Source organism: Mixophyes fleayi, chromosome 7 (genome assembly GCF_038048845.1).
Source record: "Mixophyes fleayi isolate aMixFle1 chromosome 7, aMixFle1.hap1, whole genome shotgun sequence".
In the NCBI taxonomy this organism is placed as follows: Eukaryota; Metazoa; Chordata; class Amphibia; order Anura; family Limnodynastidae; genus Mixophyes; species Mixophyes fleayi.
Genome location: NC_134408.1, coordinates 78,132,671 through 78,159,575, shown reverse-complemented (window position 1 = coordinate 78,159,575; position 26,905 = coordinate 78,132,671). Strand labels below are relative to the sequence as shown.

At 44.8% G+C, this 26,905-nt stretch overlaps 1 long non-coding RNA gene across 1 annotated transcript; it reads left to right on the top strand.

The window, feature by feature from the left end:
• The first annotated feature begins 508 nt into the window (after positions 1 to 508).
• Positions 509 to 11,414, top strand: LOC142096968 (uncharacterized). Its single transcript, XR_012678068.1, has 3 exons — positions 509 to 649; positions 2,736 to 2,824; positions 11,262 to 11,414. It is a non-coding gene; the product is annotated as an uncharacterized LOC142096968 (long non-coding RNA).
• Positions 11,415 to 26,905: the final 15,491 nt, after the last annotated feature.

Genomic DNA, 26,905 nt, shown 5'->3' with positions numbered 1-26,905 from the left:
CTGTATAGGGTTTTTTTGTGTTTTTTTTTACTGTAATTCCATATCTTGGTTGATTTTTCTTCCTGGTGTTTTTGTTTTCTTTACAAATTTGACAATGTTCATACACTGAGATGTCAAAAAGTTTCTGTCTTCTTTTTCTGTACTCCCAACAAAATGTAAAACCATTAGTAGTGTATTATGTGGAAGTTCTCATATTTCTGTTGATTTGTAAACTAACAATAGATTTAGTAACAGTAAAGTAACTTAAAATTCAGTCTGTTTTAAAGACACACATTAATCATTTGTCATATAGCTGGTACAGTTACTTTAATTTTGAGTCTGGATAAAAAATTATGGCACAGTAACAAAACGGCACTGGATATTGCAAAGAGCTAAAAAGGTCCTGCTTTCAATCTAGGAAAATAAGTGTTTGATACATAAGTTAAATGCCACTGGTTGCAATTGTGGTCCAGACAGATATAGCCTTTACTGTTAGTTATGTGGGCAGAATAGTTTGCACACACAGAATGGTAAATCTCGTTCTTTCATTCAGTTTCTTTCTAAGTGCAACAAACAGAAAGGGCGCAAAGAACACATTCACTGTGGTCACATGTCATCCTACAGAAGACTGCATAGCCACAGGACATAAAGATGGCAAGATACGACTCTGGTGAGTCCTTTGGAAACATTCTTCTGCATTATATAGATTTGGCATTTTTTATTTATTTTTAGTTGAATTCATGATTTGTAATGTATATTCTTGCATCCTTGGGCTACACTGACTCCTGGGTGTAGAAGGTCCATCTAGGAGTTTGGCACTTCCAAAAAATCTGTTTAAAGACTGCAACTCCTTCTAAATACCCCTCCCTGAGTGTTGCTGCTTTAATAAGGGCTTTCCAGATTGAGCTAATGTTGAAATTGAAAAGGTCACACCATCTCTTTCGGGCACGTCAGTCACTCTTGCGGCCTGTGGGTAGAATACCTGAAGTAGGGTTGCTCCTTGCCCTTTTTTTGGAATGGACATGACACCAGGCTTTAGGGGCTGTCACTATTCTGTCTTTCAGGGCTTGTCGACTCCATGGGAGTCAAACATTTCCAGATAAATGTGCTTAGAATTGAGTTGTATTAAATACTCTATTCAAATGACTTCTTCTGTTGCGAGAAATGACCATAAAAATGCTGGCATGCAATGCTATGGTGATGGCGTACATCAGCCATGAGGGAATCCAGAAATAATATGTTGTTTGCTGGAACATTCTTTTCCAATCTCCAGAGTTGTTCATACCGAGTGTGGGGAACTGGGAAACAGATTATCCTCTTCACTCTTTTGCAACCTTTACTATGGGATAGCTTCTGTCTCTTTCCTGCCATTGAGTGACATTGCAACACATTGAGATATAGTAGGCAGACTAGGAGTAAAGGCACTTTAAAACAGAACTATTTGAGTGTATACTCCTTCTCTACTATGCCCCTCCCATCTGGGACCATCCTCCATTTTAGTTAATGTGCTTAGGAGGCAGGGCATTTTATTTTGGGCTGCTGACCATTTTTTATACTCATTAATTAATTTTTTTTTTACTTTTATTCATTTTTGTGCATTGGAGGGACCCATTCCTAGAGTGAATATCCTGTGGGCTACTTTCATTCTGGAGCCCTGCATCGGGGTGTGCAGCTTTTCGGCTTCTCGCGCCCCTGATGCTGTTGCAGCCGCTGGAAGGATGCTATGTGTTTTCACACACGACGGTTGTATGAGAGTGAATCTGGATGGGCCGCTCATCTCAAGCCACGTAGTTTGCCGACATCCCTCTAGCAACAAGCACTTCTTTCAGTAATGGAGTACGCTTGGCAGGGGGAAGGCTGCGTGACATGACTCCAATATGAAGTGAATGTTGCTAGGGTGATGCAGAGAGTGCACAGGGACTTGCAGGACACCCCGAAGGAGTTGACATTTCTCCTTTCTACAGTGACAGCAGCTACAACTGTGTAAGCATGCTCCATTGGGTATTTGGTAGGCTGTTCTAAGGGAAGACACTCCTCTTGTTTGGCGGGCTCTCCCTCATGGAAGCAGCCATTTTGCCTCTAGTAGCAGTGCAGTGACAGTCTGGCTGCAGCGCTCTCTTACTCTTTATGTTGAGGGTTGTTTTTTTTGTTTTTGTTTTTTTGAAATATCACAAAAAATGTAACTTGTTTTAAAAAAATAAATAAAATAAAATACAAACTTCAGCTATGTAAAGAGCAAAATATTTGTTTCTCTGAAGGAGCTGTGGGAGAAGCTGAAGGTTTGTGCTTTTTAAACAGATGTGAATATGATTTGCCCACCCAGATAGTTTTATATTCAACATTGCACGAACCATCAGTGGAACTGTGTAAAAATGTGTGTTTTATTGCAGGAAATTTAATTTTGTATCGCATTTTCACTATAATGGAGGTGAAAAGTCTGATTTCGGTTAATATTGGAAATGAAAAGTTGTCTGCCACCATACTCAGAAGATGGAACAGTTGTTATATTTAAGGATATATAGTTGTTATATATAGTTGTTATATATAAGGATGGTGCAAGCAAATTTACCTGGAAATTAAAAAATAAATTTTTAGTGCGTCATAAGTTAAAGATTGCTATTCATGTCAAAAGTTCTTTCTGATAAGGGCCATAGTAATTTATCAACTACAGCAATTTTGTCACAACTTTTGTAGTCCATTATAACAAAGAAGGTGAAATGTTTGAAATAACTATACATCCGTTATTTAATTTGCAGGAGAAAATTCAGCTGCAAACAAGAATACACCTATTTTACTCTACACTGGCATCATGATGCTGTTGCTGATTTGTCTTTCTCTGTGCAAGGTTTGTATAAATCTATTTACAAAAAAAATGACTGCTGTAGATACTTAAACTGCTGTTTATTTTCCATAATACTCTTCAGGCTTTGTAATACTTAAAATTTGCTTGTTTACATTTCAGTATAGAATTTAATAGCAATGGGAAACTCACAAGTCCAAAGGTGCATTATATAGAAAAACAGTCTCATTCATACAATTTGAATTCACTTGAACTATGGGCATATACAGCCTCTAAGTTGCCCAATGGACAATAAGAGACGGATTTGTTGAGCACAGCATGCAAGGTAATCTGTTGTCTATGCCTGTAGTTTTTGTTACTAATGTCAGAACCAGCCTGTGCCAAAATCCCTGGATCAGTCTACTTCTGAGCTCATGCAGCTTGCTGTGTCTCTCCAAGGTGTAGTTAAAGGGATCCATGTCTCTACTTCCTTCATTGAAATTTCAACGAAAGTCCCCAGTCATCTGAGAGTGCTCAGCCTGTCGTCATCCGTTTCCTTTGCAACGTCACTTGATGAGTCTGAGTGCAAACATTAAGTCAGCTCTGGGGTAGGTTAAAGTTCCTTAGGATTCTCGAGAATTCTTCAGGGGCGTAAGGTCTTGGCAGTGTCAGAATTCAGACTTCGTTCCAGGAAGGGTCTGACTGAGTATTCCTCTTCCTGGGAGGAAGAGTCTGGCATGAAGGATTTCTCATGTCTTGATAAGGACCATATGAAACTGTATGGGGTGGATGATGTATTGTGCGCAGTACTACAGATATTTTAATTCCAGGGCAGTGAGTAGCCAGCTGAGTCTGACAATATGCTTTTTAAGAGGAAAAGGAAACCTGGTTTCCTTTAACTCATCCCTTCAGTTGGATTATTTACTCTGGTTAATGGACGAACCTGGGCTGGAAGTATCAGTTTACCTGCAGGTTGCTGACCTTCAGCCTAAGGTAGAAACTAATACACATGGGCGGGATCAACCTACAATTTATTCCGTATAGCAACAATGCCTAGTGAGTTTGCACTCCGCAGTGCCTATGTCCAAATTGGTGATCAACAAGCACATGCAGGAGGTGTTGAATATTTGGAGGATATGGCATTGGATGGCGTTACTGGGGCTAGCATTTTTGCTACGGTGGCTTCAACAAGCCACTCTGGCTCGAAGGTGGTAAGGCCAAAGCAAAGTCCAAGGAAACTCTGGAGTCTTTGCCTTTTATCTGGTGGTGTCTTATTCTGCCCAGATCAGAATAAGATTATTAGCCTGGCGCCGTTTGCTTTGCCTAAAGCACAAAGCTCTCTGAATAGAAGTCTCGAGTGCAAAGAAAGCAGTACTTTGCATTTAGGGGAGGACAACATAAGGTAGGGAAAGCCTGGTCTGCCAAAAGGTGCTGACCAAGCTCACAGACAGTTTGTCTGTATGACGAGCATTCAGTATTTCTGTTCTCTTCTCTGTTCCAATTCAGATTCCTGAGTGAAAGGCATTCATGGATTAAGGATCTATCATCCATGAAAGCAAGGTGTCCGCTTAAACTGATAATACACTGTTTAAGAGGAAGATCCTTTTTAGTCTCTGCAATTTAACAATGTAAGGATAACATGTATAGGAAGATAGACGATTCTGAAGTCTGTCTATGTAGCTGTTGGTGCGCCTCTGAGACCAATTTCTAGAAAGTGTATCAGCTAGGAATCATCCTAGGTTCTGGGGGACTTAGGTTTCTTGTTGTGAGAAGTTGTGTCTAACCACTTTTCAGTTGGCCTGGGTGCTCTTATTTTTACAGAATGGTTTGGATAGTGGGTTAAAACGCACAGACCAGGATAATTGAGCCTATACCTCTCCAAGTTGCAACCTTAGTTAGCACTGAAAATCACAATATTAGCCATTCTGGTACCATTGTTGAGTAGGAGGAAACTCAGAGGTTGCAACTTACCCACCTCTCCATTATCCCTGTTTCATGGGCAAAAGGTCTGCAAGACTCCTGACCATAACTCGACTGTGTCTTTGCTAGCCATTTTGGAATGGCTCATAAGTGTCCCCTGAGTAATAGCTGCTTGCTTTGCGCTTCTCACTGGTGGAACTGATTTGTTTTGGTTTTTTTTTACTCCTCTTTACATTGGAATTGAGGGAGAAAGAAGAGCGCCTCTCGTACCTCATAAATTTACCATTACTGGTATGAGCTTGGTCTTTTATTTTCTCTCACATCCCTTGGGGGACACCGGGACCTTGGGGTATAGAGTAGGACAGGTGAATGCTGGCACTTTAACTTTCAGTTAACTAAAGCACTGGCTCCACCCCCTCTATACCCCACCTCCTGCTAGAGGCCAGTCTAATTCAAGTGCCCGGCGAAGCAGGCTGTGCATGGGGCTGCTTAGCAGACAGTTTTACTTTTTTTCAGATTTTATTGATAGCGGAGACTGTGTCTCCGAGTTCTGACAGCCGGCGGCTCGCTGAGCCGCGTAGTCGGCTGTCACTAAGACCCTCCGCTGCATAGTTCATTCATTCTGCTCTCCCGCTGCTGCGGCCGGCGGGGAGAGTGTGAGGCAGCAATGGGAGAGATCTGTGGAGAGCACAGCATGGACGGCTGTGCGCTGGCTGCGGGGGGGGGGAGGTGGTGGAGCGGAGGTGCCGTGTAGGTCCTCCTTGTCTGCCTGCTCCCTCTGCCGATAATTTAACCAAGTACAGAGAGCATGCTGTCTGCACACACTGCGTCTGGAGGGTTGGCAGCAGGTAAGTGAAACACTCTCTCAGCATAGTGCTGTGAGAGAGACATTAGAAATCGCAGTGGGTTCCCTGAGCTGGCCGTTTTTTCCTAAAAGTAGTTTGTTTAATTAGGTAGAGATAAGTGTTCTATTTTTAGCTCAGGGAACAGGGTCAGGCAAGGGTCACTGTCTCATTGAGCCCTGCTAGGCTGTGGATTGGTTGAGTTGTTTGTCTGTCTTAAATGTTAGCCAGTCTAGATCTGGGCCCTGAGGGTGGGGGGGATGTGGGGGTAGTCTTTCACTCCTCCTATGTAGACACCTGAATAGGCAGCCATTTCAAAAGCTCCTGCTTCTCCCCTTTTCTATCCTGTATATTGTAAGGTAAAGGGTTGGGGGTGGTGTGTCTAGCCTTTGTATTTTTTACACACTAAAGAGCTTTTGGCTGTATTGCAGGCTCACTTTCTCTTGTAGTTTGTGTGCTGCTTGTTATCTGTTTTGTGTGTATTTCACTGTACTGTTTTATCTCATCTTTGAACATGTCTTAGAGGGGAAAAATCTACACGTGACAGGGCTGGTGCTACTATGCTAAGTTTCACCTGTGCTGTATGTCATGTTAAGTTACCGTCTGGGCAGCCAGGAACACAGGCTCTGTGCATTTCCTGTCGGCCCACGGAGACTACTCCGGGTGAAACAGTTGCTGTCTGTTCAAACACTGAGGAGCCTGCTTGGGCTCAGTCTCTATTTAATGCAGTGGAACTGCTTGCTCAGAAGGTACAGTCTCAGGCTGCTGAATCTTCTGATTCTGCTTCCTTAGTTCAGGCTTTGCCTGTTGCTGCTCCAGTGCAGTCTGTAGAACCAGCCTGGGTGCAGGGTCTTGCATCCTCAGTACAGGGTCTGGTAACGGTCTCTTCCTCCTGGGAGAGGATGATGCAGTCGGTCACACCGCCTTTCTCAAGTAAACAGAGGCGGGTGACCGCCTCTTCTCTGGGACATGATTCTGATTGTGGTTTCCTGGAAGAGGGTGAGTTACTGCTGGGCTCTGACATAGATGCTGCTTCTCTGGTGGAGGTTCCAGCAGATCGTCAGAGTGTGGAAGAGTTAATTCAGGCGGTGCGTCAGGTACTTGATATTCCTGAGGACCAAGTGCCTGAGGCTTCTGGATCCTCTCTTTTTGAAAGATGCAAAAAGAGGGAGGTGGTTTTTCTGGCCTCTCCCCACTTGGAGGAGTTTCTGTTGAAATCTTGGACTTCCCCAGACAGGAAGTTTCAGGTGACTAAGCGACTGCAGTCGTGTTATCCATTTCCCCCTGAGGTTCTCGCTAAGTGGGAAACGCTTCCTCAGGTGGATGCAGCTGTGGCGAGGTTGGCAAAGGTAACTACTATTCCTCTGCCTAACCAGGCCACTCTTAAGGATGGTGCAGACCGGAAGATTGAGACCCTTAAGTCCATTTTTGTGGCAGCGGGTGCTTCTTTGAGGCCTGCTTTAGCATCAGCATGGGTTAACAAAGCTGTTGATCGCTGCTCGGAACAATTGTCAGAGGGTTTGTTGGCTGGCAGGCCATCCTCTGAATTGATTCCTTTAGTGGAACAGATTCAGAGGGCAACGGATTATTTAGGTGAAGCTGCTATGGAAGTGGGGACAATGGGAGCGTGCATTTCTGCCTTGGCAGTGGCAGCACGTCAGACTCTCTGGTTAAGGTCCTGGGAGGCTGACGTGTAGTCCAAAAAGGCTCTGGAGTCCAATTCCTTTTCAGGAGGTGTTCTGTTTGGTCCTCAGCTGGATTCCTTTATTAGTCAGGCATCAGGAGGTAAGAGCACTTTCCTCCCGGTCAGTGTTCCCAAGCAGAGGATGTCTAGATTTCGGGCCTTTCGTTCCGCAGGTAGGTCTCGAGGACAGTATTCCTCAGGACAAGATTTTAGCCTTACAGGGGATGGTGAAATCCCTGTTGATGGCAAGGAGGCCTTCCATTCATTTTGCGATGAGGCTTCTTGGCAAGATGGTATCGTCATTCGAAGCGATCCAGTTTACTCAGTTCCATGCACAGCAGTTTCAGTTGGAACTTCTGTCGCAATCTGTCGAGTGAGGTTTTTCGCCTGTCTCCGTAGACGCGCCAGTCGCTGATCTGGTGGCTACACAGGCAGAATCTCTCCAGGGGCCGCTTGTTCTCTATTTGGAATTGGATTCTAATTACAACAGGCGCCAGGGGGGGCTGCATGTCTTCAGGCTCAGTTTTTAGGGGCTTTGGACTCAGAAGGAGTCCAAGCTTCCAATAAATGTCTTGGAACTGCGCGCAATGTTTCACGTTCTAAAAAGTGTGCAACATTTGCTGCAGGGAAAGCCAGTAAAAATCCAATCGGACAATGTCACAACAGTGACATATCTCAATCATCAGGGCAGCACCAGGAGTCCTCTGCCCTTGAGGGAGACTCACAGGATATTTCTGTTTACCGAAGCTCACGTTTCGGCAATTGTGGCCGTATTCATTCCCGAAATAGAAAATTGGGAAGCAGACTTCCTAAGCAGGCAGACTCTGCATCCAGGGGAATGGTCTTTCCATCAGGAGGTGTTTCAACAGTTGGTGATGAAATGGGGTCAACTGGATGTCAACATGATGGCATCACTGTTGAATCAGAAGGTTCCCCGCTACTGTGCCCATGCGAGAGATTCCAGGGCAGTCGTGGTAGACGCTATGTCCGTCCCTTGGAAGTACCGCTTAGTGTACCATTTTCCTCCGATAGCCATGCTTCCTCGAGTACTGAAAAAGGTGGAGAAAGGGTGTTCCAGTGCTTCTAGTAGTGTCGGATTTGCCGCGCAGAGCTTGCTACACTGACGTGCTCTTTATGGCAGGAGTTTGGTCGTGGCGGTTGCCGATTCGCCCAGATCTTCTAACCCAGGGTCCCTTTTGTCATCAGGGTTTGCATCGTCTGGCTTTAGCGGCGTGGCTGTTGAAGCCAGGATCCTAAGAACTAAGGGTTTTTTGAGTCGGGTGGTTCAGCCCATGCTTCGTGCTCGAAAGCCGGCTTCAGCCAAAATATATCATCGAGTTTGGAGGACATATATTGGTTGGTGCGAAAAGAAGGGGTATCCTACATCTTCTTTTTGTCAGGCCAGGTTACTCAGGTTCTTGCAGGACGGCTTGGATGCAGGTTTGCATCTTAGTTCTCTTAAGGGTCAGGTGTCAGCTCTTTCAATTTTCTTTCAGAGAAAACTTGCTGTTATACCTGATGTGCAGACTTTCATTCAGGGTGTTCTCCATGTTCAACCCTCTTATATTCCTTCGGTTCCGCCATGGGATTTGAATTTGGTGTTGAGGGCTTTACAGCATCCTCCATTTGAGCCTTTGAATTCAGTAGATTTCAAATTTCTTACTTTGAAAATGTTTTTTCTTTTAGCCATTTCAACGGCACGCAGAGTTTCAGAGCTTGCGGCTTTGGCTTGTAAGCCTCTGCTAGTTTTTCATGGGGATAGGGCAGTTCTTCGAACAAAGCCCTCCTTCCTTCCAAAGGTTGTCTCTAAGTTTCATCTGAAGCAGGATATTGTCATTCCGGCTCTAACTGATTCCTTGTCTTCTGATAACGATGACTCTATTCGTTATCTTGATGTTGTTCGTGCCTTGAAAATTTATGTTAAAAGATCTCAGAAGTTTCGTAAAACTGAGGATCTTTTGATTCTTTATGATGCCCACAAAAGAGGCTGGCCAGCTTCTAAGGTCACCATTGCTAGGTGGATTACGGCTGTTATCCGCCAGGCTTACAGTGCGGCTGGGAAGCCTGTCCCAGATAATCTACGGGCGCATTCTACAAGATCTGCAAGTGCTTCCTGGGTGGCACGCTATGGTGCCTCCAGTGAACAATTGTGTAAAGGGGCCATGTGGTCTTCTGCACACACTTTAACAAAGTTTTACAGATTTAATGTGTTTGCCTCTAGGGATGCAAGTTTTGGGAGAAGGGTGCTTCGGGCCGTTTCTTCTGAACGTTCCCTCCCGTGAGACAGCTTTGGGATGTTCCCAAGGTCCCGATGTCCCCCAAGGGATGTTAGAGAAAATGGGATTTTTATACTTACGTAAAATCCATTTCTCTTAATCCGTTGGGGGACACCAGGCGCCCACCCTTAACGCTCTGGTTTTTTCTTCTGTTGACATGTTGTTTGATTGTTAAGAGAATGTTGTGTGTTAAGATTATTCTCTTTTCTTTGGTTCTCTCTATCTCCCTTTCTGCGGGCTTGGTTAAACATAGACTGGCCTCTAGCAGGAGGTGGGGTATAGAGGGGGTGGAGCCAGAGCTTTAGTTAACTGAAAGTTAAAGTGCCAGCATTCCCCTGTCCTACTCTATACCCCAAGGTCCCGGTGTCCCCCAACGGATTAAGAGAAACGGATTTTACGCAAGTATAAAAATCGCATTTTTTCTTAGTTGCTACTTGTAACTACAATAGTTTCATATTGCTTATTAATGTTGAGTTTGATAGCAGTGCCTACTCACTGTACACTCTGTTCTGCTCTTTGCTGACTGTTTACGTAAAATGTGTGGCTTCCTGTAGACGTCAATGTTCAAATTGCATATCTCAAAATTGGTTAGTTTGAAGTTGTGTTTAAATGCTTTCCAGCCTAAAAGCATTATGCTACATTTAATAGATATTTTTACTGCCAATCTTTTTTGTTGAGTACTAGATTTAAAGATTCAACCAGAAAATGGGTTATTAAAAATCTTGATTCTTCAGTCTAAAACAAAGCTACTTTCTCAAAATTGACAGAAAAATTTACCTGGAAATTAAAAAGCCAAAATTATCAACATTTATGTGCCTGATAATTTTCAAGGGTGTGTATCTATTGTGTATTTTTCAGGACAGCAGCTGCATGGCAAGCATGAGTGCAGTATATGGTTTAAAAAACAAACACAATTTGTCAGCATTTATCCTTAACAGTGTGAATCTGTATGAGTCTTAAGCTGGGTACACACTACAAGATTTTCGTCCAATAATTGGACATATCAGCCGACATCCTCCAATTTGGTCAGATATCGTGTGAGTGTGTATAGTAAAACGATGATCTAAAGTCCTCCCAAAGTGCCGATCATTGTTTCATTTGGTTGGTCGTACAGTTTAATATTTTCCGATCAGTCGCCTAACGATCATGTAGTGTGTATGCACTCACGCTGACAATCTCCATAGAGTTTACAGAGTCGGCTCTTTTCAGCCGATGTTAGAACTGAATGTCAGAGTGAATAAATGTAGAGAGTGTTGTAGAAGGAATAATTCATTTGTTCGTTCTGAGACAGATTATTTCGTTTCAGAGTCACAGATGCTAACAAAATTTGTTAGGACATGTGAATAGCTATAACAAGGTGGTTTTAATCAGTGTGACAATGTGACAGTAGTGAATGAATATTGTGCTGTCATTCTCCGGACTAGAGGACCAGATGAAGAGCACAGATCTGACGGTAAATCGTGTCAGTGTGTATGCATGAATCGCCAGACTGATCGGACCTTCAGTCGTAGGTATAATCGTTTGAGATGGCACGTCGGTGGGAAAAATTCTTCTGTGTGCACCCAGCTTTATACTACAGAAATGACTTACTTGTTCATTGTTTTTATTTTTCTTTGAATCAACTGCGAGTGAAAATAATTTCATTACAGTAGTATACTGCTACCACTAACCAGTATATTATTAGTATGGAGTACTTTTTGCAAATTTATGAGCAGGAACTGAAAATCGAATATTTCATATTTTTCAATTGAGCGTTTTCTATTCCCTTTTCTTTTTTGTAGGTACCATGCTGTTTAGTGGTGGTGTAGAGTCTGTGCTTGTACAGTGGTCTTACAGCTTGGAACAGAAGAGAGAATTTCTCCCACGCTTGGGAGCTGCTATTGAACACATATCCACCTCCTCTGATGGCTCTCTGCACTGTACTTCTCATACAGATAACAGTAAGCTAAAAGCATGTTTTTCTAGTTAGTTATATATGTCTGTAAATCTTCGCTAATGACGTAGGGTACGTCACAGGATTTCCTGTAGTAGAGGTGTTTTTGTTAAGATGCACACATTTATCCATACCCTTTTTAAGGAATTTAAATAAGCAAAAATAGAGGGGAAATGCCTGTTTCTTAATTCTATCCCTATATGCATTTAGCAAATAGCCCCCAAATATATATTATTTTTTCTATATATAGTCTTTTAGCTATTCCAATAAGTTGAATTCAAAATGTGTACAAATCCTTAAGGGGGAAGAAAGGTAGAAGATATACATATATATTCCTGTTTAAACAATAGTGTATATCAAATTGCCCACAATGGTGTGTATAATGTCCTACGGCTGTTTTGATGCCCCCCAAGCACCTTTGTTAAAGGCTGCCAAATGCAAGTCTGTACTAAATAAATTTAAATAAGCATACTGGTGCCAAACAAACATACACCACGCCCCCAATTACTCACAATCTCATGTGATCAATACGACATTATTACATAAAGCAATAATCCGAATGACATCCCCAATGATATTCAATGGTCACAAAATATCGCTTCAACATACCTAGCTGCAGAAAATAAAACCAGTATTCAGAAATTCTGGTTGCAAATACTATGCATGAAGTGCCATGACACTTACTCATTGATAGCTGTTGCTAAGCAACCAACAACTAATGTTCTATCATATGCTCTAACTCCGATCATATGATCGGGTGGACTAAAGAAAATTGATTATTTACCTGAGCAACAAACCATATTCTGGTTGCTGCTGCAGTCGCATGATTGGGTCCGCAATGATCAAAGACATGGAGGAAAGCTTCTTCGTACATTTAAGTTTTGGATGCCTAGTTACGCAGTTTCAATGTTATGTCCATTTTCTCTCTCCTACCGCTGGGGGACACTGCAAGACATTGGGGTATAGTAGTGGGTGTGGGAGTTCAGGCACTAAAACGTTATGGTTTTTACTCCCCTCCTCTGCTATGCCCCTGCTCTCCAGTAGATACCTCATTTTTTTTTTTTTTTTTTAGTGCCTTAGGAGTTAGGCCAGTTTAGTATAGGCTCCTGCTTATACCTAGTTTTGTGATAGGTTTCACGTTTTTTTTTTTAAATCCAGTATTTTTATTGAAATTTTTTAAGATATAAACATACTAAACAACAAAAAGAAAAGAAAAACAATCGCATACATATCGGAATTAAATGACGGAATTTACAAGATTACATTAAAGCATAATAATAATAAATGTGCTATATTCATTCAGGATCATACATCGTAAATGCTTATACATAAGTATGTTACACATGCAGGGTTTATTACATGGACTCAGATACTTATTATAAGAACTGCGGTAGCCATACATTTAAGTAGATAGAGCATCTGTACTAGATGACATAGGATAGAATGGAGACTCTAACCATCTGTACCATATATTCTCAAATTCCTTCAGAGCCTGTCTGCTAGTATAAACAAATCTCTCGTGCCTTATGGTGGTATTGACCACCAATTTTTAACCGTGGAACTCGTCGGGGCCAACCACAGCCTCGCTATACAGACCTTAGCCAACATCAATAACTGTGAAATGTACATTTTTGTCAGTTTATTAACTTTCCCCTTCAATCGGAGCCCAAAGAGACAAGTGGCCGGTGAACTAAGAGGCACTTCAATTCCAGTAACCTGAATACATCTCCTGATCCTTCGCCAGAAGATTTGTATACATGAACACTCCTATAGAAGGTGCCAAAAGTTAGCATTGATCGAATTGCATTTCGGACAGTTAGGGGTAGCATCCGGGCGAAATTTTGCCAATCTAATAGGGGTAAAGTAGGCCCTGTGTAAGATAAACACCTGTATTTGTTGAAATTTTAATGATGAAGTATAACCTTTAGTACTGTCTGTAACCATTTCCCACTCCTTGTCTGATAAAGGGACAATATCTATTTCCCACTGATTCCTCAAACCATCCAAATCATCTGCAGTGGATTCATACAGAAGACATGAATACATTCGAGAGATCAGACCCCTATAACCAAAGGCCTGTAATTGTTTCCTCAGTGGATCCACCCCAAACACCAAAGTCTCCCCTTTAAATTGTGTGTTTAGTGCGTTTCGTAACTGAAGGTAAGAATAAAACATTGTTCTGGGTACAGAGAATTCCCCAACCAACTGTTCGAAGGATTTAAGTACATTTGTATCATAAAGCTGACCTACCGACACCACACCCAACCGAGACCACTCCCTGGCCCTCTTCACTGTATTCAACTTCTCAAATTTCTTTGCCCCCTAGATAGGAGTATATGGATCAATGTCAGTTTGTTTCATTACTTTATTACAGATTGTCCAAATCTTAACTGCCTGAATCAGGAGTGGAGGAGCCCGCATACCAAGCCGCCCCGCCAGCAGTGACTGTAAGGGAGTGTGATTAGAATTAAATTGGTGTACCAACACCCAATGTAGCTCATGGTAATCGGGGTCCGAAACCCATGCCTTAAGGTGGACCAATTGAGAGGCAAAATAATATAATTTCAAGTTAGGAAGTGCAAATCCACCAGAAGATCTGGATCTATACAGCGAGCTGAGCTTGACCTTAGCCCTTCCCCCTCTCCAAACCAATGGAAAATGGAGGGTGGAATATATACAGGTGACTGCTGGAGTATATATAAAAACTTTGGCTGCACCATCATCTTAATTAAATTTATCCTACCGGAGACAGAAAGTGGGAGCTTCTTCCATACATGAGTTTTTTCTTTAATGTATTTGATCTGGGGCCGCAAATTAAGTTCTACATATTCAGCGGGGGTATTAGAGATCCATATTCCCAAGTATTTGAATTTCGATGCCCATTTTAACTGTAAGCCTTCTGGCATTGTCACGGGACACTCCCATCCCAGAGGGAACATGCTAGATTTATCCCAATTAATTTTTAGGCCGGAAAAAAACCCAAATCCATCAACCACCCACAGCAAATGTTTTAGGGAAGTGTAGTGATCTGAAAGGAACAACAGCATATCATCTGCATATAATGCCACCTTATCCTCTCTGTGCTCTGATCTAAGTCCCACAATTTCTCTATCATGCCGGATCTTACAGGCCAGCGGCTCTATTGCTAATGCAAACAGGGCCGGAGACAACGGGCATCCCTGTCTAGTACCCCGCTCTAATTGAAATTGTTGAGAAAGATGCCCATTGACACAGACCCGCGCCACTGGATGTGAATACAAAAGTTTAACCCATTTTATAAATTCCGGGCCCACTCTAAATCGGGACAATACCTCCCACAGGCATGGCCACTCCACCGAGTCAAACGCCTTGGCTGCGTCCAAGGACACCACAACTTCGCTCTCAGAAGAGGGTGACCGCACCTGCAGGAGAGTATACAGACTTCTAAGATTGATAGACGTGGACTTGCCCGGCATAAATCCGGTCTGATCCAGATGAATTAATTCCAGCACCACTCTACTCTAGGTTTCACGTTTTTATTTTAGCTTTCTTCAAAGGGGTGCCTCGCGGGGATCGATCCTAAGTCCCAGAGAGGGTGAATAGTCCTGGGCTTCCTTCATCCTGATCCCCGCGCAAGGTAAGAAGTGGCTGATGCCCTGGTCTTCCTTGCCCCTGTCTTGCCAGCAGTTCCTCCCCTAGAAACGAGCTGTTAGATGTAAGTTATGCCATTAGGGCTTTAGGTGCCCATTGAGGTAGTCCTCTTTTAGCGGGCCACGGAGATAGGTCGCGCGGGGGAGATCTAGGATCCATCTCTCCCCACCGACAGACTGGCCGGCAAGCCCCCTCCTCCATACCCCCACCTCCCCTAACAATGAGCAGCGGGGGTCTATTAGCACTCCGCTCTATTATAGAGAGCGGCGCTGCATGAGGAGGGCATAAAACACACGCTAGCCTGGGCACTGTAACGAGCGTGTTGTGGAGCAGTTACCAACAGCCATAGTTTAGATGAGCTGCTTGGTAACTTAGTGAGGAACAGACAGTTTTTTATGAGGGGCGGACCTGGAGGAGGACCTTCGTTTCCCGCACTTCTCAGGATCCTGCACAGCGGAGTCGCCATTTTCACCTCATATCGAGCAGCTGCATGTCGCTTCTATCCTCTCATTTACCTCTTCTGTGATTGGTATCGTTAACTCTGTGTTTGTTTGTGTACAAAAACATTTTAAACATTCATAGTAGATTGTTCTGCCTAGCGGGAGAGGTTAAAGTTACTCTGGGGCAGATTTGTACCCGGGTATATAGATCTGACTACAAATCGTGTACTGCTGTATTTTGATATTAACTGTTGAGACAATAATTATTTATCTGTCTAGTTATAATCAGTTCATTCTGTATTTAACCAGTTATGTCTAGCAAAGAGACCCCTGATAGTGGATCCTCTGGAGGGTCTGCAATGTATTTTACTTGTGCCAAATGTAAAGTAAAACTCCCAAAAGGACAGCATGACAAGGGTGCCCTTTGCGCTGCTTGTGAGGCCGGATCTCAGGAGTGTCCCGCCCCAGCACAGACACCGGTAGCCATGGAAGAGCCGCCTAGATTAGGTCCTTTGCCTCTGCTATGGAAAAGTTTACTACGGTGATGTTACAGGCTGCAGAGGTACGTCAGAATACTGTTGCAAACTCTCAGGTATCTCTCTCTCTGCAGAGCAGTGCTCCACTCATATAGAAGCTGGGGGGGGGGGGGACCAGGTGGAAAGTGCAGGCACATCCTCACAGAGTTCTCTGACTCAGAGTGATGATCGTCTACTTGCGGTCTCCCACAGAGCAAAAAGGGTTTTACTAGATGTAAACCAGGGTCGTAGCCCAGGCTCAGATATCCCATCAGATGAGGATGGGGATTTAGACTTGGATACTCAGGAGGAAGACTCACTGAGTGTTATGTCCACATCGGTAGGTTATATTGAGAGTCTGGTGTTAGGCATAGCTTAGGTTTCGCTGACCCTGCACCCTCGGCTCCCTCAGGTTTCTCCATTTTTAAAAGGACTAAATCTCAGGTTTTGTCTTTTCCACCGTCATCAGAGATGGTGCAGATAGTGATTGCACTCAGTATGCCATGCTACACATGGCATGGCGCGATCACGTGGTAAAATACGCACGCACACACTCGCACTACAACATTAAGTTATTTATATAATTCATATTTATATTGATTCCATTCCACAGTGATTTATGAGCAGATAGTATTTAGTTTATTATTCGTTTATATATTATGATTATATGTCCACTTTAGTATTATTTAAGGTCCAGGTTATAGGAAACGTGTCGTGTCTGGTATAATTTTAATCCCCTATTCATCAGCAGGTGTTCGGTTCTTTTGAAGAAGAGATCACACATTGCATACTCTAGTTAATGATGTTAGGGAATAAATACTTAAAGTGATACTGACTGTAATGTGCGGGAGAATCATCTGGAATGTTGACCCTCAGCCTTGGAGGGGTTTGTTTGAACTAGCCTATGACCTGTTTACACTGGACCCACCTGAAGTCTGGACCTATAGAAGCAAGCCACGTCATCTGCATTGTTTTCTCTGTAACACTGAGTGTATATAATATAGCTGTGCTGGCACTGGCCTCAGTCATTCTCTGACCACAGTATTCTGGTGTGAAATACTGTCCGTTGATACCAGTGGGAGCGCAGGTAGCGCAAGCAAGCGTAGCGGTATGTATTTATCTTTTGGTATTGGCTGTACTGTATTATAATCATGTATTGAATTGTTAAATTTTACATCTGCTAAAAATAAATTACTTTGTGCTTTGGAAACACAATACAATCGCTTATGCAATGCTTATTTGAAAACGATAGAATTACTTTAATAAAATGAATTCCATTCGGGCCAAGAATCGATTTCCGGATATGAAAAAGCCCAGAAATGGGCACAAATTACAAGTAAAATAAATCTAATATCCAGATGCCAGCGTAAACCTGGAGAAGTTCAGAAACGTTACAAATCAAATGTTTGTTCTAAAGCACTCTTTTGTTTGGATGACTGTAAACATATTACTAGTTAGACGCCTGTGAGCTTAACACATCCTTGTGTCTGTGTAAGTCATTTCTCTATCAAGGCCTTAGTTACACTACGAAATCCCCATGGTAAATAAACATGTTCAGTTTTCTACATTATCCACGCTTGAAAATCCACACGCATTTCACTGTGTATTGGTTTTGTTATTTTGTGTGTAATTTGCAAAAGGACACAATGAAGTTGCATGTTTTGTACTATTCTGCCATTTAACGGCATATTCTTTGTAATTTCCACAGATGGGCTGACTATAAACTCAAGCATAAAATAACAAAAGCCCGGGAACATGCCCGAGCAACTGGCGGGGGCCCTCCCCTAGAGGCAGGATTAACACCTATCGAGGAGCGTGCAAGCGTTGCCATTTCAATTGTCGAAATTGTTGGGGTGGTGTCACGAGCCACGGCGGTATTCACAGCCGCCACAGCTCGCTTCCTGCACTCCCTGGCGTCCCGGCCGTCACCTTGACGACCGGGACATCACTTCCGCCCAGCACCTGACTGTTGCTAAGGCAACGGTCGGACGCTCCTTCAGCGCGGCGTCCCAGCAGTATAGAGAGCCGGGCGCGCACGCACGTTCAGTAGATTATTTATTGGATTCAGCCTGTGGGCTGAATTAGCAGGCATTAGCCTGCATGTGTGTATACTTCAGGGGCAAGCCCTGATTGGTCCCTCTGTGTATTTAAGGCAGTGAGGTCTGCTGACCTACTTTGCTCCTTGTTCTTGTCCTGTGGATACTCTGTCGGATTTCTCGTGTATGACCACTTGCTTGGAATTGGACCCAGCCTGTTGTCTCTTGTGATCCTGACCCTTCTGGCTTGTATTTTGGACCCTGCTACCTAGCTCATGACCCCAACCTCTGGCGTGTTTTCTGACTATCCTGCTTGCCTGTGACCCTTGACCTTCGCTATCGCTTTGATTATTCGCTGCTTTCTACCAGTCTCCTGGCCTGCCGCTGTGGTCCTGTATTACCAACCCACACTACACCTGGAGCTAAGTTCTGGGGGCATCTGAGTACCGGTGAGCGCATCTAGCTCTAAGGGAAAGGCGGCTGCTAAAGGTGAAACCTCCATCATCCGTTCTGTGGGTTGGTGATCAGGGCCAGCAGCCTAACAGGTGGGCGACATTGATACCGGATCTACCCCACCCCAAGTAGGCCAGCTCTCTCCCCTAGGTACATTATGATATCATTATTTTTGTGTTCTGTATCTGCACATGTGACAAATCTCAGGATGTGTCTTCTGTCAAAACTTTAATGTCAAAATGTGTTTGCCTATCACATACTAGAAAATTAAATGTACACACTGAATAGAAATTGTATTAATATGTTGGCCCATTGGAAAAGGCTACCAAAATATGTGCCTATGCCTGCTTTTCAGGACTGGCAAAGGCTGTTTGTGAGCAAATAACCTGGAATCTTACACTTTACAAATGCTACATACGCTTGTGGCCGAATGCTTAAAAAGATAACCTTTAGCGTAACAGTTTGGATTTAATATCTTCTCTTCTCTTTTTCTCTATATACAGAATGTGAAGACCAGGCTGCAGGGGAGGTGGAGGAGGAAGCTGCCCGTGATGTGGAGGAGCCTCAGAGGGAGCAGGCTGAACTCTCGAGTGTGCAGTCACTCTCACTCGCATCTCAAAGATTTGAAGTCGTCACTGCATCACTGGACACTCATGTTGCACACATAGCAAGCACTCTACCCCGCATGGAGCACCAACTCACCACTTTTATTAGCACATTCACCACCCAAATGGCTACTCTAAATTCCATCATGACTAATATTGCAACACTCCTGGGTGATCTCTTGCATGCCCACTCCCAACTCACCTCAGGCACATTACCTTCACCCATTTCAGATGATCCATTCCCCACACCGCAACACCAGTTGTCTGTTGTCTCCCCCCTCCCTTCCCCGTCTGTTGCCTCCCCCCTCCCTGCCCCGTCTGTTGCCTCCCCCCTCCCTGCCCCGTCTGTTGCCTCCCCCCTCCCTGCCCCGTCTGTTGCCTCCCCCCTCCCTGCCCCGTCTGTTGCCTCCCCCCCTCCTTGCCCCGTCTGTTGCCTGCCCCTCCGTGCCCCATCTGTTGCCTCCAGCCTCCTTGCCCCGTCTGTTGTCTCCACCCTCCCTGCCCAGACCCTAACCCATCTACTTTCTATGACATTTGCCCATCTCCCTGCCCAGGCTCTTGCCATCCCCCTTGCCCATGCCCCTGCCCCCCCCCCCCATGACCCTGCACCTTTACAGTGTTGGACACAATCTGCTCCCCTGGTGAGTTCGGATGCTTTCTCTGAGCCCTCCACATCATGGGTAACAAGAAGTCAGGTCCGCCCTGTTATGGACCCCATTCCATCCCAAAAACAAATTAAAGATAATTTTATTTGATTTTTCTTTTAAAATTTGATTTACTCTTTGTTTAAAAATATATTAAGAATCTATAAATAAAAAATGTAAATAGTAATGAAACTATGTGGTTTTTAATTATTGTAGGCATATTTAAGTATTGATTTAAAAAATCAGACTTTTTAACCAGTCTCAGGACATTTGTATCTCAGAACACTGAAAAAGGCTACCAAAATATGTGCCTATGCCTGCTTTTCAGGACTGGCAAAGGCTGTTTGTGAGCAAATAACCTGGAATCTTACACTTTACAAATGCTACATACGCTTGTGGCCGAATGCTTAAAAAGATAACCTTTAGCGTAACAGTTTGGATTTAATATCTTCTCTTCTCTTTTTCTCTATATACAGAATGTGAAGACCAGGCTGCAGGGGAGGTGGAGGAGGAAGCTGCCCGTGATGTGGAGGAGCCTCAGAGGGAGCAGGCTGAACTCTCGAGTGTGCAGTCACTCTCACTCGCATCTCAAAGATTTGAAGTCGTCACTGCATCACTGGACACTCATGTTGCACACATAGCAAGCACTCTACCCCGCATGGAGCACCAACTCACCACTTTTATTAGCACATTCACCACCCAAATGGCTACTCTAAATTCCATCATGACTAATATTGCAACACTCCTGGGTGATCTCTTGCATGCCCACTCCCAACTCACCTCAGGCACATTACCTTCACCCATTTCAGATGATCCATTCCCCACACCGCAACACCAGTTGTCTGTTGTCTCCCCCCTCCCTGCCCCGTCTGTTGCCTCCCCCCTCCCTGCCCCGTCTGTTGTCTCCACCCTCCCTGCCCAGACCCTAACCCATCTACTTTCTATGACATTTGCCCATCTCCCTGCCCAGGCTCTTGCCATCCCCCTTGCCCATGCCCCTGCCCCCCCCCCCCCCCATGACCCTGCACCTTTACAGTGTTGGACACAATCTGCTCCCCTGGTGAGTTCGGATGCTTTCTCTGAGCCCTCCACATCATGGGTAACAAGAAGTCAGGTCCGCCCTGTTATGGACCCCATTCCATCCCAAAAACAAATTAAAGATAATTTTATTTGATTTTTCTTTTAAAATTTGATTTACTCTTTGTTTAAAAATATATTAAGAATCTATAAATAAAAAATGTAAATAGTAATGAAACTATGTGGTTTTTAATTATTGTAGGCATATTTAAGTATTGATTTAAAAAATCAGACTTTTTAACCAGTCTCAGGACATTTGTATCTACATTCCTTCATTAAATTTTTGCAAAGTGTCTTGCAAGACATTTATGTGTAAAATGGTCTGCAAAAATCATGCCAAACTGTGATCCTATGTCTATTTGTGTCAAAGATTTTGATGAGGTAAATAATACACATACCCAAGCATTCACCCACCACAAGGCAATAACCCAACCCTCCAAGGTACACACGTGAGTACTTAAAATCCAGGAGGACACTCCAATATTTTGTTCCACAGGGACTAGTGTATAATGTCACAGAAGTCTACATTCTTTCTAAGTGAGTATCATGGATACTTAATGTACACATTTCAGAAAATAGCAAGACATTGAGACCTGTCTGTCCCTTATTGTGTCTTCCCGAGATGTGTGTTCAACGTAACTGTAGTGGAAAGCAAGGTTTCATTGTCCTGGGCTCTGTGTTGCATGTACATGTTTCAACCCTTACGGACATAAGATAGGACTTTTAAACTGAATCCATGTGGCAATTGTCCCTACAAAGTTTGTCTTGTAGGGCCAGATTCCTTTAACAACTTAGTCCTGACATTTATTACTGAAGTGTCCTGGACTAAACCATGTGAAAATGCCAATGTGCAAACATTTTTGTACATTTTGCACCTAGGTTCAATATTGTTTGGTTTTCATGTAGCACACAAATGTCAACTCTAAATATCAGTCTCTGGCCAAAAACTATTTAGTGGTGTCCTACATGACAAAGCAGCCATGCATTACATTAATTTCTCCATAGTCATCACATTGGTAAGTATTGTATTTAAACATGGTTTGGAACAGGAGACTTAAGTTCAAAATGTCTGCACAAATGTACTTAACTATTCAGGTTTGTAATTTGTTATAATGTAAAATTGTGTCATGTGAATGGCAGAGACATTAGGTGCGTTTTTGAAAAATGTCATACTGGGTCATGGCTTCAAAATGCAGACATATTTTACACCAGTTGCAGTGTTTCATGGTTTGTGTGAGTAATTGGTGCCTACCAAAGGATGTTCAACCTTCAGTTTTCCTTGCTATGTATGGAAATACTTCAAACCAAGGTGATTTCATAAATTTAATATGTTATCTCTCAATAATGTAACACCAATCACAGGTTCTAAAACAACTAATGGTCTAGTTTATTCCTTTCAAGGTATGCACCAAGGTCATGAATCGTAATTTCAAATCAGTACTGGTCTGATTATGGGCAATTTTCAAAAATATACGAAAGCCTTACCTTTTTCTGATAGTGCGAAGGCACAGTGGTTGGCACCCGCCCAGTGCTTCATAGAACAACTAAGATCAATGGTCATTCCAGTCCTTATTCCAATAGGCAGATATTTCTGCAAAGAGCCTACGGCTGTAGTGGTGTGTGCACTGTCTGCTGTGTGTCTGTATATTAATGTGAGGACACCGGGGTTAGAACCAAATCTCACTAGATACCCTGTCCTCTAGGTTCACAGGTCACACAGGTAAGGAGACAGGAAAGAAATAATAATTCATTTTATTAAACAAAGTGTACACACTTAGTAAAATACAACAGTGCTCCCCAAGGAGAAACTTGTTCCCCCACCAAATATATCAAGTGTCAGAAAATCACCAGTGCAAGTAAAAACTCCCAAACAAAGTCCCCAGCAGGTTACCTCCAAGCACAGAGTCCTAGCAGGCCCAAACTCCTGGTAATAAAATCCACAGCTGACAATCCAAGTGGGCCACGGTTTCTGATCCTTAAGGTGGGTCTGTGTATCTTGCTGATCCCAGCCGCTCGGCCAACTCTCCACCAGCTTGGTGGGACCCTGGGTATAGTCTCCCTACTGATGTAGGCTCACCAATTCCCCAGAATCTGCGAGTGTCTCCCGATGGAGTGGTAACAGAATCAGTCCTAGAGGTACACTGTCCGATCTCTCTCAAGAAGCTCCTGCCTTAAGCATTCCTTTAAGGCCTTGCGAGAATACGGTTACTCTCCAACAGTCCAAGTCCTCACTGTCTCAAGATTCTCCAACAACTCCCCCCCTCCCCCAGACAGCTCCCTTTTGTCCCTTCCACAACCCCCCACTCATTGTCCTCTTCTGATTGGTGGTGTGGAGAGTTTGGGTGGTAACAGGGGTGGAAATAGTGCATGACATCAGTGGTCTCCCCCCTGCGGTGATGGTGCCATTCGGACTGTGTTGCAGACTTGCTAGAACAATAGTTAGCAAACAGGGAGAGACCCCCTCCTGATTTTAGATAAGGTCCTGACCCTCCTCTTTTTAACCCGTTCCACTACTTTTTGATGTCACAGGGTCCACAGCTGATTCACACTTCCTGTGAGCTGCCTCTCCCCTCCCTCTCTGGACACCACAGCAATAACAGATCTGGCCACCGGGCGGCATTTAATAACAGAGTGGGCCATGGTTGTTCAGTTGGCCCACTGAGGACAGACCGGGTTGGCAGGATATTCTCAATATAAGGCCCGGGTCTGTCACATACCTCCCCCTTATTAAATCAAGTGGACAGTTGGAGTCTGGTGGTCGGGCTCCAGATGTTCTCCTTGGCACGGCGGGTTCCTCAATGAAGGGTTCTCTTCCTCTCTTCTGGAGAGTCCGTCCGCATTTGAGTGGTCTTTCCCTTTTTTGTGCGAGATAGTAAAGTTATAACCTTGTAATGCTAAACTCCACCGTAATAACCTCCCATTTTCCCCCGAAGATCTTTGTAACCAGTAAAGGGGGTTGTGGTCTGTAATTACTGTGAACTCTTGCCCATAAATGTAGGGTTGTAATTTCTTTAGGGCCCACACTATGGCCAGACATTCTTTTTCAATTGTGGCATAGGCTACCTCTATCCACCAGCTTTCGGGATAAATAAACCACTGGGTGCTCATGCCCATCCTCCCCCACTTGGCTGAGCACAGCACCGAGTCCACACCCTGAAGCATCTGTCTGTACCAGAAATCGTTTCTTGAAGTCTGGGGCTGCTAACACTGGGGACTGGGTCAATGCTGCCTTCAGAGCGTCAAAGGCTCCCTCGCACTCTGGGGTCCATTCTATATGTCTGGAGTATTTTTTCTTTGTCAAGTCAGTCAGGGGCCTGGCAACAGTGCTATACTGAGGCACGAATTTTCTGTAGTACCCTGCGATCCCGAGGAACGCTCGTACCTGCTTTTGGTTGGTGGGTCGGGGCCACTGAACTTGTGCCGGTTCAGGTCGTATGATTCCCCCACCAACACAGTGCCCCAAGTATTGCACTTCTGCCATTCACATGACGCATTTGTCTGGGCGAATGGTCAACCCTGCCTGCCTGATTCTCCTCAGGACCTCTGACACTTGCACTAAGTGATCCTCCCACGTCTTGCTGAAGATGGCAATGTCATCTAAGTAAGCCTGGGCAAATTCCTGACACCCCCCCAACAGGTCATCAATCATCCGCTGGAATGTGGCTGGAGCATTTTTCATCCCAAAGGGCATGGTCGTACATTCAAACAATCCCAGTGGGGTTATAAAGGCTGACCGCTCCTGAGCTTTGGGGGTGAGGGGAATTTGCCAATAGCCCTTGCTCAGATCCAAAGTGGACACAAACTTGGCTGCCCCTAGCCGGTCTAGTAGCTCATCTATTCGGGCCATGGGATAAGCATCAGTGGTGGTGACCTCATTTAGTTTACGGTAGTCTACGCAGAAGCGGGTGGTCCCATCCTTCTTCATGACCAATACCACCCCTGCAGCCCATGGACTATTTGACTTCTTAATTACTCCTAAGGCCAGCATTTCCTCTATCTCCTTCCGTACTTGGGCCAGTACTGCGGGGGTCATGCGGTATGCTACCTGCCTTATGGGCTTCTCCTCCCCCGTGTCTACATGGTGGGTGGCTAGGTGGGTACGCCCGGGCTTACAGGTAAATTGGGCCTGCTCCTTCTCCAGCACATCCCTCATTTCCTGCCTCTGTCACTCTCCTAGCTGCGTCCCCAATGTCACTGTCTCCACCCCTTTTTCCTCTCTCACCTCCCCTATCATCTCCAGTAGGGGGTCTACCTCTGTGGGACCCATGGGGGGACAACACACCACCATTGCTGCCATCTGCCGTTCCACATAACCTTTTAGTCGATTGATGTGGAAGGTTTTCAGCCAGGTTTCCTCATCATCCAGCGCTACTACATAGTTGACCGGCCCTACCTGCCTCACCACTTTGTATGGGCTATCCCAGGTGGCTTGAAGTTTATTCCGTCTCATTGGGACTAGCACCATCACCTTCTGTCCTGCGTTCAGCTTCCTATCCTGAGCGTGGGCATCGTACCACTCTTTCTGTCTTGCCTGGGCTCCTTTTAAATGGCCTTGCGCCAGCTGCGCTACCCTCTTCATTCTCTCCCTCATCTTCTCTACATATTTAAGGATAGGCTGCTCATTAGCCTGGAACGTTCCTTCCCAGCTCTCTCTAACCAGGTCTAGGGGGCCTCGTACCCTCCGGCCATACAAAAGTTCGAAAGGAGAGTATCCGGTGGACTCCTGGGGCACTTCTCTGTATGCAAACAGGAGCTGCTGCAGGGCCCTGTCCCAGTCTTTCCCTTCAGACTGTACATATGCCTTCAGGAGGTGTTTCAGCGTTCCATTGAAACGATCACATAACCCATTGGTCTGGGGATGGTACGGAGTGGTTCGCAGGGGCTTAATGCCCCACTTTTCCCATAGGGTCTGGACTAGGTCCCCTTGGAATTGGGTCCCCTTGTCAGTAACCACTTCCCTGGGATATCCTACCCGGCTGAAAATGTCCACCAGAGCCTGGGCCACATGCTCTGCATCTATGGACGACAGGGCTACTGCCTCTGGGTATCTGGTGGCAAAGTCCACCAGGGTGAGGATGAATCTTTTTCCGGTGTAACTGGGGATGGCTAATGGACCTACGATATCTATAGCCACCCGTGCAAAGGGCTCCTCAATTATAGGCAGGGATTGTAGTGGGACTTTCTTAGGGGCTCTCCCTATTCTCTGGCAGGTGTCACAGGAGGCTTTGTACCGTTTCACATCCTGGGTGACTTGAGGCCAGAAAAAAGTCCGCAACACCCGGGCCAACGTTTTTCTGGTGCCAAAGTGCCCCGCTGCTGGAATGTCATGGGCCAGCGCTAATAAATGGGTCCGGTAAGCCCAGGGTACTACCAACTGCTTCACTTCTGTCCCTGGGTCTTGATCTAGGGTGGGGGTGACTACCCTATATAACAGCCCTTTGTCCCACACTACTTTACTGCCTGCCACTTCCCCTCCCCCAGCGTCTGCTGCACTCCTCAGTTTGGCTAGGGATGGGTCAGTCTGTTGGGCCTTCCTAAATTCCCTTCTGTCCTCCTCCCCCAAATCAATTTCTGGTACAACATCAGATCTTTTAGGGTTACTCACCAACGGTGCTGCCTCTGGCTCCTTGGTTCTGGTTTCTGGGGGTAGTCTTGGTGGTCTCATTGGCGTTGCAGCTTCTTGTGCAGCTGTGGCTTGCACTCGGCTCTGGCTGCGGGTCACAGCTTGCACAAAGTGAGTGACCAATCCCTGGCCCAAATCATTCCCCAAAATCACTTTTGCTGGTAGTCCATCCAGGATGCCTACCTCCACCATTCCAAATCCCGCCCCCCAATCCAAATGTACCCGGGCCACTTGAATATCTGCAAGATGGCCCCCCACCGTGGAAATCCGGACCTGCTGTCCCTCCATAACTTGGGATATTTTAATTATATCAGGCTCCACCAGGGTCAGGGATGCTCCTGAGTCTCTCAACCCCTGGACCTTGCAGTCCCCCACCCACACGTCCTGTAGATGACCCTGCATATTCCTAGGGCTCTGCCTCCCCTCCCCCAAATTCAGGTTCACCACATACACCCCGTCCCTTGCCTCT